The sequence below is a fragment of the Camelus dromedarius genome, chromosome 6, assembly GCF_036321535.1.
Source record: "Camelus dromedarius isolate mCamDro1 chromosome 6, mCamDro1.pat, whole genome shotgun sequence".
In the NCBI taxonomy this organism is placed as follows: Eukaryota; Metazoa; Chordata; class Mammalia; order Artiodactyla; family Camelidae; genus Camelus; species Camelus dromedarius.
In genome coordinates, this window is record NC_087441.1 from 50,565,573 (window position 1) to 50,578,126 (window position 12,554).

The 12,554-nt window shown below is 38.7% G+C and overlaps 1 protein-coding gene across 3 annotated transcripts in view; it reads right to left on the bottom strand.

Annotated features, from left to right (window-relative positions):
* GRIK2 (glutamate ionotropic receptor kainate type subunit 2) overlaps nt 1-12,554 on the bottom strand; it is a 605,730-nt gene that overhangs the window by 540,151 nt on the left and 53,025 nt on the right. The gene's annotated exons all lie outside the window — the stretch shown is intronic.

Genomic DNA, 12,554 nt, shown 5'->3' on the forward strand with positions numbered 1-12,554 from the left:
ACAACAGAAGGAAGTAATGTGTTGTAAATCTACGAAGAGCTTTGAGCTGCCTGATCTAGGCCCTCAAAGAGAAATGTGGGTAAATGTGTCAATATGTCCTAGGACAGGGAGGGGACTCAGCTGGAATCTGATCAGCAGTTTTAATTTCTTAAACTGTAAAGAACTAGGAAGTATAGTTGTTGGACAGCCTGCAGAGGTTCAGGTGTTATCACACAGAGAGCAAGATGAACAGCTTTCAGTTCCTCAGTCCAGTTACTTCCAACTGGGCATAATAATCTTCCTCAAACGATGTTCCTTCAAAGTTGACCGGTTTTAGAATTGGCTGATTAACCAGATCGACTGTATAAGCAAGCATTTGTCCTAGGGTTCTTGTGGCTCCAAACCACTGGGTAAAGAAGGAGATTCAAGCGTCTCAGCAGGATTATTTTAATTACTGATTAACTTAATGCACCAAGCTAAATTGCAACTTTGTTCATTTCTTCATAAAATCCAGTATTTCCCTCTAGTTTTTGTTAACATTGATTGACCACTGTCAAATAAGATTTGGTCCATGCTGTGTCTTGTACCTAATTCTATTTAACTTCTCCGTATCTAATTTTACCTTGATTATTTCCTATTGTTTTAAAAGAATACTTTTCCATAAAAAGGTCATTTTTATTTGACATTCCATCATATTTTCTGCAACTGTGTATGGGTGATTTTATATATATATAAAATATATATATTTTGAAGTTATTTTTTCCACTGGCATCTACTAACATTTATTCACTCCATAGCACTTTCATAATCTCACTGAGATGGTCATTTCCCAAAAGAAATATTATTGCCATAAATGCAGTTTTTAATCCCAGATTCTCACTAATTGTCATGAACAAGAAGAATATTCCTTTACTAATCTTTCCTTAGAATCTTCTTTACTCAAGACTCTACTTAAGGCAGAACATTGCTTTTCTTTACAAATTATATTTAAGTTCAAGGTAATTAGGTATATCCACTTAACCCAAAACTCTAAACCAAATATCCATCTTAACATAATCTCATAATAGATGAGAAAACTACCTGTAAAACCTACATCTCAGAGATACTTTCTTACGTTTGTTATTTCAACTACAGTGCATTGCATTTCCACTTTTAAAATTAATGTTCAATAAACATATTCACCATATTCACCTGTATAATGATGACATTAACAAAGGAAGTCGAAGAGAAGAGGAATATTTATAGGAGTCAGCAGAGTATAATGGAAAAATTCCACGTCTTTGGAAATCAGAAAATCCTAGATTCAAATGCCTATCTGCATGAATTTAAGTAGCCTGGCTTTAAAAGTTAGTTTTTTGATCTAAAAGATGAGATTGGGGATCATTTTCTCATAGGCTTGTTGTGAGAATTAAATGAGATATCTGTGTCATGGAGCCGATGAAGCATAAAATGGCTGTCAGAACTATGGCTTCCTTCCAAGGCTAAAAGTCTCAAGATGTTCTTTCTGCATAAAGTTGTTACTTTGATCTCCGGGCATCCAGTAAAACCATCACGGCTCTCTAGAACAAAATTAACTGAACATGCGATTGGTGGCCAAACTACAGGCGAATATAAGTAAGCTTATCTCTGAGACGGCTTCCATGGAACAATGAACAGCAGGAAATCCATGCGACATAAACATAGATGGGCCCAACGGAACCCACTTTCAGGAGGTCAGTGCTCTCAGTGCGCCTGGCGACGTTGTTACGAAGCTCCAGCTGTGTGCTGAAAGCAGCAGAGCAACAGTTAAAGATAAAGATGGCCTATTTTACAGCCCAGGCTTAAGTTCTGAGATAAAACCGGGACTCAAGGTAAATGAAACCAGGATGACCGAAAACATGCCACATCTCGTTAGTTCTATACACACATCAGCAATCTCAGTAGCTATTGCTATCGTTGTCACAAAACCCAACAGAGCTACTGAAGTCACTGCCGCCTCGTAAGCGGAGATGTGTCCTCTCTAGGCCGTCTAATCTATGCCCAGGGATTCCATTTCCATCCACAGGGGGACGACACTCCAAGTCCCCTTACTTGTACCTTTCTCTTAAAGCATAATTTTCTCTATCAGTTTACTGAGGAAAACACTAATCACACATGACATGCCACTTTTAAATGTTACTTTATATACACTTACTGGAAAGTAATGATGTCATACATCTATTAATTACAAATATGGACTCACTGAAAGAGTGTGCCAGGGACAAAAAAAGATATTGATCACATGTTTGTTGATGGTGATCTCACAATGCGGCTGCGTTATTTTGGGCTTTCCAGGGGACTCTGTATTGGAAAGATCTACGCTCCATTCAGGAGTTCCTCACAGACATTTATTTATAAGTGCAATAATGGACCTATTCACAGGATGCATTAGCCTTTGTAATTTTAAATCTCTCAAATAAAACTCATCTAAAGAATTAAAGCAATTAAATTAATGGCCAGTGTAACTTTAGAACAAATTGTTCTCATCGATTATGTCATTCTGTGAAAAATTAAAACATTTCAGTTGGTTAAGATCAAAACAACAACAAATGAATGCCTTCCCTTGAACTAACCAAATCCTAATCAACCTCAAAAACTCATTTCATGTCCCCCCTTCTTCCATGGTATCTTACTAATCTCTCACTTCAATCCACGAGGACCACTAACTTACTAGAATTACAATAAAACTCTGTCTTTGTAACAAATTTGGCACTTAATCAAAGAATATCCAGTTAAACCTTCATCTGATGGATAAATGGAGACATAGAAAGACTTAGTGATCAAACCAAGGTCTTACAGCTGTTTGTAGCAAAATCAGAACAACCAGAGTTTATGGGGCTTCATGCCAAGTTTTCTTCTACTACATTCTATGTTCTCTGCCCACTGCTTTATATTTCACTTCCTTTTAAGTATGTCTCTGTCTCTCACAATCAAAAATAAGCTCTTTGAGGGAAGAAGGATGGAGTGTGGAGGTGAGCTGGGAAGGAGATAAAGGGGAATGTTTCAGGCACCTTGCTAACTTCTTTCCTTCTACCATTTATTCTACTCATTACAGGATTCCTTTAAATATCTCTCCCAATTTTACAGGTGAGAATTTGAGGCTCAGAGAGATTATATTGATTGGCCAAGGCTACTCAGATGGCAAGATGGACAGTTTGTCCACTTTGGGAAAATGATTAATGTTACACTGTTTGTACTGTAAGGAATCACTGTGCTGTGCTTTTCCCTATTCTCTCAGATGTTAAGAACATGTACCCATTTATGTATAGCACCCTCTTGTTCCTAAGAAATGTCCTATAAAATTGCAATTTCTTAAAGGCGTAATAATAGAAATAGCAGAGGAATGGAGTAGGAAATTTTTCATCACAATATTTACTGTATAGCAACAAAGACTATAAAAAGAGTCTTTGAAATAAATGGAAATAGAACAATCTTTTTGTCCTAATTGGCACTGTTTTTGGCAGTTGTGAAGTACATTAGATGCTCACCACATTATCCTTCTATTATGTAGCTAGACCATTATCAATAAAAGGAAAAAGAACACATTTGCTAAGATTTCCATGAAATAAATAGGCCTCATGAAGGAATGCAAAGGGACGTTTTTGCTAATGCGTTTCCTTGTATGAGAATGGAAAACTGAAGATTTTTCTGAGGGTGGAAATGAGCTGGCAAGGTGGTCTGTTGATTACTTACTGGCATTAAGTGACAGGAGTAGAATGTCTCTCCTTCAGTCCCTGGTAAGTTTAGGGGATTCCATTGTCAACTATTGGCTGCAAGACACTGAGGGGTTTTTTGTTGTTGTTGTTTACAAAATTCAACATATATGACCATATAGGTAGTTAAATCTAAAAGTACGTTAATAATTATATATAGTATATTACACAATTATAAGTAGATCAAAATCTCTACTTGAAAACTATGCTATAGACCATTTCTAATCTTAATTTAGAAGAAATTTACAATATAATTTAAAATCATCTAGGACTTTCTTTACATCACTGTTGATTTTTACAAAAAAAAAAAAAAAAGCCCCTAATTATAAAAGAACAAGAAAAACTGCAAGATCTTAAATCCGGTGATTTAGTTCTAGGAAAAGATTATACATGATGAACCAAGAAGAATCTGAAATTTTGCAGAAGATACCAATTCCCCAAATTACATAGTCTTTATCCAGACTAGTACTTGCACCCACATAAAAATCTTCCTCCAGTAAGAGCAAGGGTAACATAAATCATAGGATCTAAATATGGAAGAAACGTAATTATTCACCACACCCCCACTCTATTCAAGCTTTGCCACAGAACATTTTTCTCACAAGGCAAATGCTAAATGTCTCTGTACATAGCCTTGCAGCTGAAAAAAAAAAACAACAATGTCACTAAGAGTTCAGTACAGAAAAAAAGCCATCATCATTTCAGTCAAGCTATTTTGTGGAATATTCTGAAATACTCAAAAAATGTACTGTAGGAATATAATATATAAGAGCCTACAAAAACATAGCTTGAAAAAATTATTTATCTCACAAAAACTAGTATTTAATTAGCAAAATGTAGCTATATAAGTATTTATATATACATATATGTATATACATCAACTTGTTCAAAATTTTACTCCTAAAACATTCTAAATAGAATTTATTAACCAAATCTTATTTGAAATTCACTAAGCAAGATCATGCTTATAGAGAAACTTACGTTGAACTTTGAAAAGGTTCAACAGATCCTAATGTTAAAAAAATCAAGTGCATATTTTAATATTTCTATATGAAATAAAAGAATAGAAGAATGAAGAAAGACAAAATAGGAGCCTACTGCAATCATCCATCCTTGTGAAAAAATAATGAGTACCTAACTATGAATGTAAGGATAAGGCAGATCCAGGAGGTGCCGAGAATGAGTCTGCAAGGCTTGGAAAAGGCTCAGCCATGGGTCCAAGTAACCAGAGAATGTCAGTGATGTTGATAAGAATAAGAATATGGACTCTGGAAAGAAGAAAATCAATGCTGTTTGGGCACCTGACTCATGAGGTGCCAAAGGAAATTCTGATGGCATGGAAAGAGGATAGGACTAGAGATAGAGATTTAGAAATCCTGTGTGTAATGGAAATTGCTTGAGCTATTGCTATAGAGGCAATGGAAAAGGGAGAGGACAGAAAGAGAGGTCAAGGGTATCACCAGCACACTGGGAGAGAAATGGTTTCCAGAACACAAGGAGAGAACTGACAGGGGGACTTATTTACTGTAGGAGAAGCCAAGCCATAGCTACATCCTGTTTCAACATGTCCGCTCTAAACCTCTACTGTTGCAAAAAATAAATAAACATCATTTGCATGTCTTCATAATGTAGTTAACTGGGGAACTGTCTTATTCTTGGTGCAGTTCAAGCAAGATTGGTGGAGACTGAGTCCTGAAGGGAACGATCTCTGCTCTGAACAGCAGAAAGTGCCAGCATCAGACAAAGCTAAGAGTGGTCCCACGGCTCATGACAGCTTCTTGGGAATTAAGCACAAGACATCTTACTGCGGCTGAGTCATACTATATTCAAAGAGAAAAAGAACAGAAAAGTGCAATCATGATACTAGGTGAAAGCACTCAGCCACCTGACCTAGAAACTTACACAGTGAAAAACATGGCCCCAATGAAAAAGAAGAAACAATTTTAACTCTAAGACCTGGGATCTACTATTTTCTTTGAAAATGCAAGTTCAGTTTCAAAAACCTAAATCTGTGTGGACAGAATTTTCTTTTCTCACAGAAGCTAAAACAGATTTGGCAAGCACCCAGGGTCCTCAAAGGGTAGTTGCAGGAAAGTAAGTAAAATATTCTTTATGTCCTGTGGTTTTTGTTTTCCCTTCGGGGATCATGGTGACCAGCTGGGGAAAGAAGTACCCACCCCGTCTGTGGTGCTGCCTTCCCTGACAGACCCTCGAGGACAAAGGGCAGCCCTCCACAACGAATCAAGTACGTGACACATCAGATCATCACAGAGAGGTTAGGAAAATCCCCCTCACCTATGAAAGGCTTTATCACATTCCAGAAAGTGGTAGGAAAAGAAAACGTTTTAAATCTGCATATCCAGAAGGTGATATTCAAACCTTTAAGTTAAATTCAGTAGAGCTATAAAATGTTACCCAAGATTCACAAATTTCTCAGAAAGATAAATACATACATGACTCATCTTTTTCTTGTCTTTTCTAATTTAAAAAAAAAATTCAAACTGGGAAAAAAAGTCTATATGTCAGCTCTCCTGTCCACGGGATCAGACACCTACAAGGCACTTGGAAGTCTGAACTAGATGTCCGCTGATATTCAAAATCCCTTCCAGCTCTGAGATTCTACTATTTTGAGTTTGCCTAAGAAGAGGGAAATTTTCTGAGAATCTGTTTCTAGGGAGGTGACTAAGACATGTATCCCACTGCATCCTCTCTTTCTTACCTCCAGCCGGAGCTTCTGCTGAAGCCGCTAGCACTCTGTGGTCAGTGGCCCCAGCTCACCCACAGGAATAAGAAGCAGGCATGGAAGCCCACTTTGCACTGTTTGTCTGCTGGTGTCTAAAAACCCCCCAGCCAGGGTTATTCCATATTTAAGGGGGATCTATAAAGCATAAATATACCCCTTATCGGTGGGCCACAGTAAAATGGGGGGCCCCCGTGCTGCTGTGATCGGTCATGCACTGTTTCTTCTACAATAACAAAGAAGGACTTCTGGTCTCTAGCCACTATTTTAAGATCTATTCCTGGCCTGCAAGACTCATAAAGTGTTCCTTAAGCTATCCCTGGGAGTAATTTGCATAGGCAACTGGTGTTCATTAACTGGGTGACTGCAGATGTAGGCAATAGAGAATAAATAAATGTCGAGCTTTCTCTCTTAATCAATCACACCGCTCACCTCTAGGTTCAGAGTGAAAAAGAAGTCCTCATCCCTGTGGGCCACCTGCTCTACTGCAGAATTCTAAGTACAGAGTTGAATACCTTGTTCTTCAGCATATAGAAAACAGAGTTAAAACAATAAGATAAAAAAAGAAAAGTACCTGAGGTAGGTACCTTTTGATGAAGAAAGAAAACTGAAGCTAAGTTTTAGACACACAGAAACATAAAAAAGACAAAAAGTATACATTTCTTTTCTCAGACATAAGAAACATTTATTACACCCTTACCACATGCAAGTCACTGGGCTAAGCCCATTTTGCATGCTGTCTCTTTTAATCCACTCAACCATCCTACAAAGTGGTTGCTAACATTATCCTCATTTTACAGGTGAGGAAATTAAGGCGACAGAGGGTCAGTAATTTGCTCAGTCACACAGCTAGAAAAGCAGCTTTGTTCTTCTGATCTTCCCAAACCTGGAGGAAGTTAGTTTATTCAGTCCTGCCAGAAGGTGAGCTGGAAAGAAAGGCGGTAACGTCTACTTCTCAACCATTTTCTAGATTCCAGGTACTTTCCTGGACACCTCACATACCTTTTCCATGGGACCCCTACAACAGCCCCCAGTGTAGTTATTATTGCCTCCAATGTACAGAAAAGATCACCGGGGATTCTGCCAGACCCGAAGCCCTCCACAGCCTCTGTCTCAGGGCACCTGTCCTTCCAGGAAAGACCCACAGCTCTCAAGTCAGTGTCTGCACCCCAGACCTCAGCCTCTGACACGTTGTGTCATCCAGGTTTCTCTCTCCTCCTCCTCCATCTGCTTCTAACTGTGAAGTCTGGAAAGGGGGTGTCTCTTTTCTTTTTCTGGTTCACATATTCTTCTTTTCTTGCTCTGTAAAGCCTTACCAGTAGAGAAGCTTCTCCCCTCCTTTTGTTGATTTTCCAACAGGGAAGAAAAAGATATTTAGAAGATCTCTTCTCAAGAAAATAGCCCAATGTGTATGATTATAATTGTGCTCTTCAATCTTATTCTTGAGTGACAGAAACCGAATATTACCATGGTCTTTTCTTAACAAATTCTAATCATTGCCTCCTCCTATCACCCCAAGCAGATGGATGTCTTGATAGACTAGGATCCCAAAAAGGCAAAAGAGAAGTGCACAGTTATTCTTAAGTGTCACCCTCAGTACATAGGTACCAATCTCCTCTCCTAGACTATTAGAATATGCACGTTTTTCATCTTTGTATTCCTACACCACATTAGGTGTTAAATAAATGTTTACAGAGCAGATTGTTTTCATCTGGGCAGGAACCATCACTCAATCCAATGTTTGAAACTGATACCACAGTACAAATCAGTTTATCAGCATAATTACCCACAGAAAGGTCCAAGGGATTAAGACACTAGAATATCAATTCCATGAGAATGAGGACCTTATCTTTCTAGTAAGTACCTAGGACAGGGCCAGGAATAGCACAGGATCCCAGTCAATATTAGCTGAACGAAATAATTCATAAAGCAACTCTTCCTAGGGGAAGCAGAAGAGAAAAATCTAAAATGTAATAAAATGTTGGAAGACGGGCCTGATTCAATTCTGGGTATAGGAAACCCCAGAAGGAGGCTCTGAGGAAGTGGGAAGAAACGGAGGGCATGGGGTAGCTGGGGAGAAACAGGACAGGATCTAATGTGAAAAATAACAATTACACAGTCACAAGATTCTTAATCGTGCAGAGGAGTTTTAATTTCTTTAACAATGGCTCAAAATGGATGATTAGCTTATTGTGTGTGGAAAGTAGAAGAGAACGGAGATCCTGTTTTTTAATAAGGGATTCTATTTTGCTGGGAGCATGAACATGGAGTGTTTACAGGACTTCTAGTCCCAACTGCCCACGTCTGAAGGAAACCCGCCCGGAGCTACACCACGCAGGCAGCGCTGTCGAGTGCAGGAAGCCGTATGCCCCTTAACCTAATTGAGGGTTGGAAATTCCTCCTCTTTACAAAGAGTATTAAATCAATAGTTAAAAGCATCCATGGCAGCTCAAGTAACAAAGTGATGACTTGTATTCTCATTTTTCAAACGGCCCGGCTGATGTCACAAACGAGCTCTGCTCTGGTAAATGACAACATAAGCTTGTTTAGGTCACACATGCTCCTCCACATGTCCACAAACACGCCAAGTGCACACACATAAGGTAAAACCCTCCTTTCCTTGAGGAAGTCTGACATCTTTTTCTCCCTTCTTAGAGAACTGAGACCTTTTCATGGCTCCTGACCAAGAACTTTTCCAGGTTGCCACTGAGATGTTAATTATCTACTTAGCACTTTCTTTTTAGACTCTCAGTAGTAACTGCTCTTCATTTCTCTGCCAAGGTAATTCTTGGTCTATTATCAGAGCTCTGAGGTCCTTATGACATCATTCCGACTCACAGCTGTGAACTGCCCTACTCAAAATGCAAGGGAAGGAGGACAGTGCAGACATAGTCAGGGCGGGCACTACATCTCTTCAGTTAATTGTTAATAAAAAATTTAGGAGTGACAAGGTATCAGTTCTCCTGGTCCTATGTACATTCTCTCTTTCATCAGCACCACTGCTGTCTTCTTAACATAATACTTACAAAACTGAGGCTCTTGGGTGCTTAAATTAGGAATAACAGATAAATTACTAGTTTTGAAGCATTTTAACCAAAAAAGATCTCGTCCTGCTCACATGTGTCACTCCCACTGGATGCTTTTGGGGACACCAACATTACCAAGACTCTTACTGTCCCCAAGAGAACTTACAGTGAAATGGCAACACAGACCCAAAAATTTTTAGTATTTCAGATTCAGGCTGAGATACAAATATAAACATGTTTAATTTCTGGTAAATAAGAAGTCATTTGATTTTTCACAAAGCTTTAATCTTAGAATTCCAATGTAGCAAATTCTAATAAGAAATCCAAGAATTTGAGAGGAGAAAGAAGAATCAAAAGGCAAATGCAAAAGAATGACCTTGTGATGTAGTGAAAGACCGTAAGACTGGGAGCTGGGAGCCATGGGTGAGGTCTAACCCCTCCCCCTCACCTGCAGACCAACCCTGGTCAGTGACTAACACAGTCCTTAAGGGAGGAAACAAGGGTACTGGATGTAATATCTTTTATGTTACCCTCTGCTTTTAAATTCTACGGTTTCATGGATTGTCATTATATTTGTTTAAAAAAAAACTAGCACATGAATTTTCATGTCTTGGTTCATTATAAAAGTGGAAGTTTTCAAATCGCTTAATAATGGTAATAGTTTCCATATGTCAACTGCAACAAGCTCTTTCAATTTCAAAGTCACCGTGGACTTTTAAAAATCAATTCAGAAATAATACAAAGTGATATTCTCATTCTACCAAGGTTTAAAATATTATTTTCCAAACATTAACTTTTTTGTAACAATCCAAGCTTTAAGCTCTTTCTTTTGTGTTGATAACTGACTGACAAAAGGCATTCTCAGTTTTGCCCTTCTCATTAAATGCTGTAAAAATAGCTACCATCAGTGAACGGCATTTTCTTCACTTCAGTATGGAGGGAAACATAAAAAAGCTGTTCACAAATCAAAGCTGCCCCTAAAGAATTCTCAGGGGGTAACTAGCCAACAGAGTTAACAACAAGGTAATCATGGGTCAAAAGAACCCTGGATTTTTGTTTGTTTTATTTTTAACATCAGTGATGCGTATTCAGAAAGTATCCTTGTGTGTTGGTTTGGTACATAAGAAAGAAAATCACTGACATTTTTGTTTATAGGTAATAAAATGTAGACTGAGTATTACTTACAACAGAAGTATTAATTCTTAATGAGCTAATTTAAAAACAAACAGACATCATAGCAGGATGTACTGAGCAACATGTGGCTCCAAAACTGCTTCCTAAGTAGATAACCTTAAGGATTAAAAATGTTCCATTTTGCCTCTGTGGTCTATCAGATTATCCCAGAAATTTTACAGCAGTTTAAAGACCACCAGTATCTTTTTTAGTTACAAAGTATTGGCATTCATTGAATGAATAAACAAATGAATGATAGACAGACTGGCTGACAGACTAAAGACAAATAAGCCACTAATAGACTGATCAATTCACTTAAATGAATCATTTAATTTTACAAAACATTTCAGATTTGTATTTCCTCACAGAACTCACAGATAGAAGGCACTTCCATGACCCAAACCTGGTCACTTGCAATCAGTCTACAAAAGTACTAGGGAGCTTAGGTACATTGTTTTTCAGGAAAAAATAATGTATCGAATAGTTCTGGTTCAAAGTTATTCACTCAGCAAATACTGACAGACTACCCCCGGGGCTAAGAGCACCAGGGCATGGACGCAGAGATGGAACGCTTACGGTCTCTGCCTTCAAGCAGGTTTTCTAGCTACTTAGATAACCATATATAATTACATGTGTTCATGTACAAAATAACTACAAAACAGACAGACAAATATGTAACTTCCAAAATAGAGTTACTTAGCAGTGTTATGGGATTTCAGAAAGGTAGAGAGAAAAGAGTAAAGGTGGCATTTCTTCTAGGTCTTCTTGAATATGTGGGAATTTCAACAAAAGCTCAATGAGCAAAAGGAAGGGGCAGCGGGGTCAAGAGGCAGGCAGCTGGCCAGGGCTGACATTCAGTTGGTACACCTAAGTTTGGCTGTGGAAGTTGCTGAAATAGTGAGATACTTCCATGCCATGCGGTAAGTGGTCTCTGCCCCAACCTTCCCCAGACCCTCCTGCCATGCCAGCTGTACAGGACCCTCTCACAGGGCCTCCTGCAATCCTGCAACCAAAAATTTAACGTGCAGCACAGCAATGCTCCCTAAAACCCTGCTCCAGTTTGCAGTAAGTGCCTGTGTTTTATGAGATGTTAAATATATTACATACCATCCTTACACTGGGCCTTTTAAGGAAAACAGCCTATAGTTTGAGTTGTCTAGTATGCAGGGGACTGCTGGAAAGGCTTCTTGAAATCTGACTATGTAGGACTTTAAATGCCAGGCTGAAGAGTTTGGATTTCATTAGGAGAGCATTATTATGCGGGTTGGAGGGTGAGAGGGAAGAAGCAGGAGGGAATCAGTAAGAGTAAAGCCGTGTTTAGGAAGATCAATCTGCCAGTAGTGCAAAGGGTAGCTTAGAGAGAGAGAGAGAAAGACAGTCATCAAACATAACAAGGGCTACAATCTTAGTGCTTAGCATCTAATAGATACTGTGGTCCTTACCACAACCCTATATGGCAAGTACTATTTCCCATTTCACAGGCCAGAGACAAGGAGAGGCACTAGGAGTCTTGCCCAAAGTCACACAGCTAACACTAGCAGACCTGGGGTTTGACCCCGGACGACCTAGCTCCAGAGCCCACCTTCTTAAGCACAGTGCTGTAGACAGAGCAGAAGACAGTGAAGACCTGAATTAGGAATTAGAGAACAAACTTAATAATCACATTATGGCACGTACCTAAAAGAAAGAGAAATCAAAGATGCCTCTAAACTTTCAAGTCTGATAGAAAAAAAAAAAGTCTATCAAGAAAAAAGAAAAAAAAAAAAAGAAAAGAAATTCAAGTGGGAAAATAGTTCAGGAATAATAGGTGATGATCTCTGTGCCAGAGAAACCCACCAATCAGTGTGCCCTGCAGGTTCTGGGGAGGGACACTTGACGCTCAGAAGATACAACTGAACTCTCTTC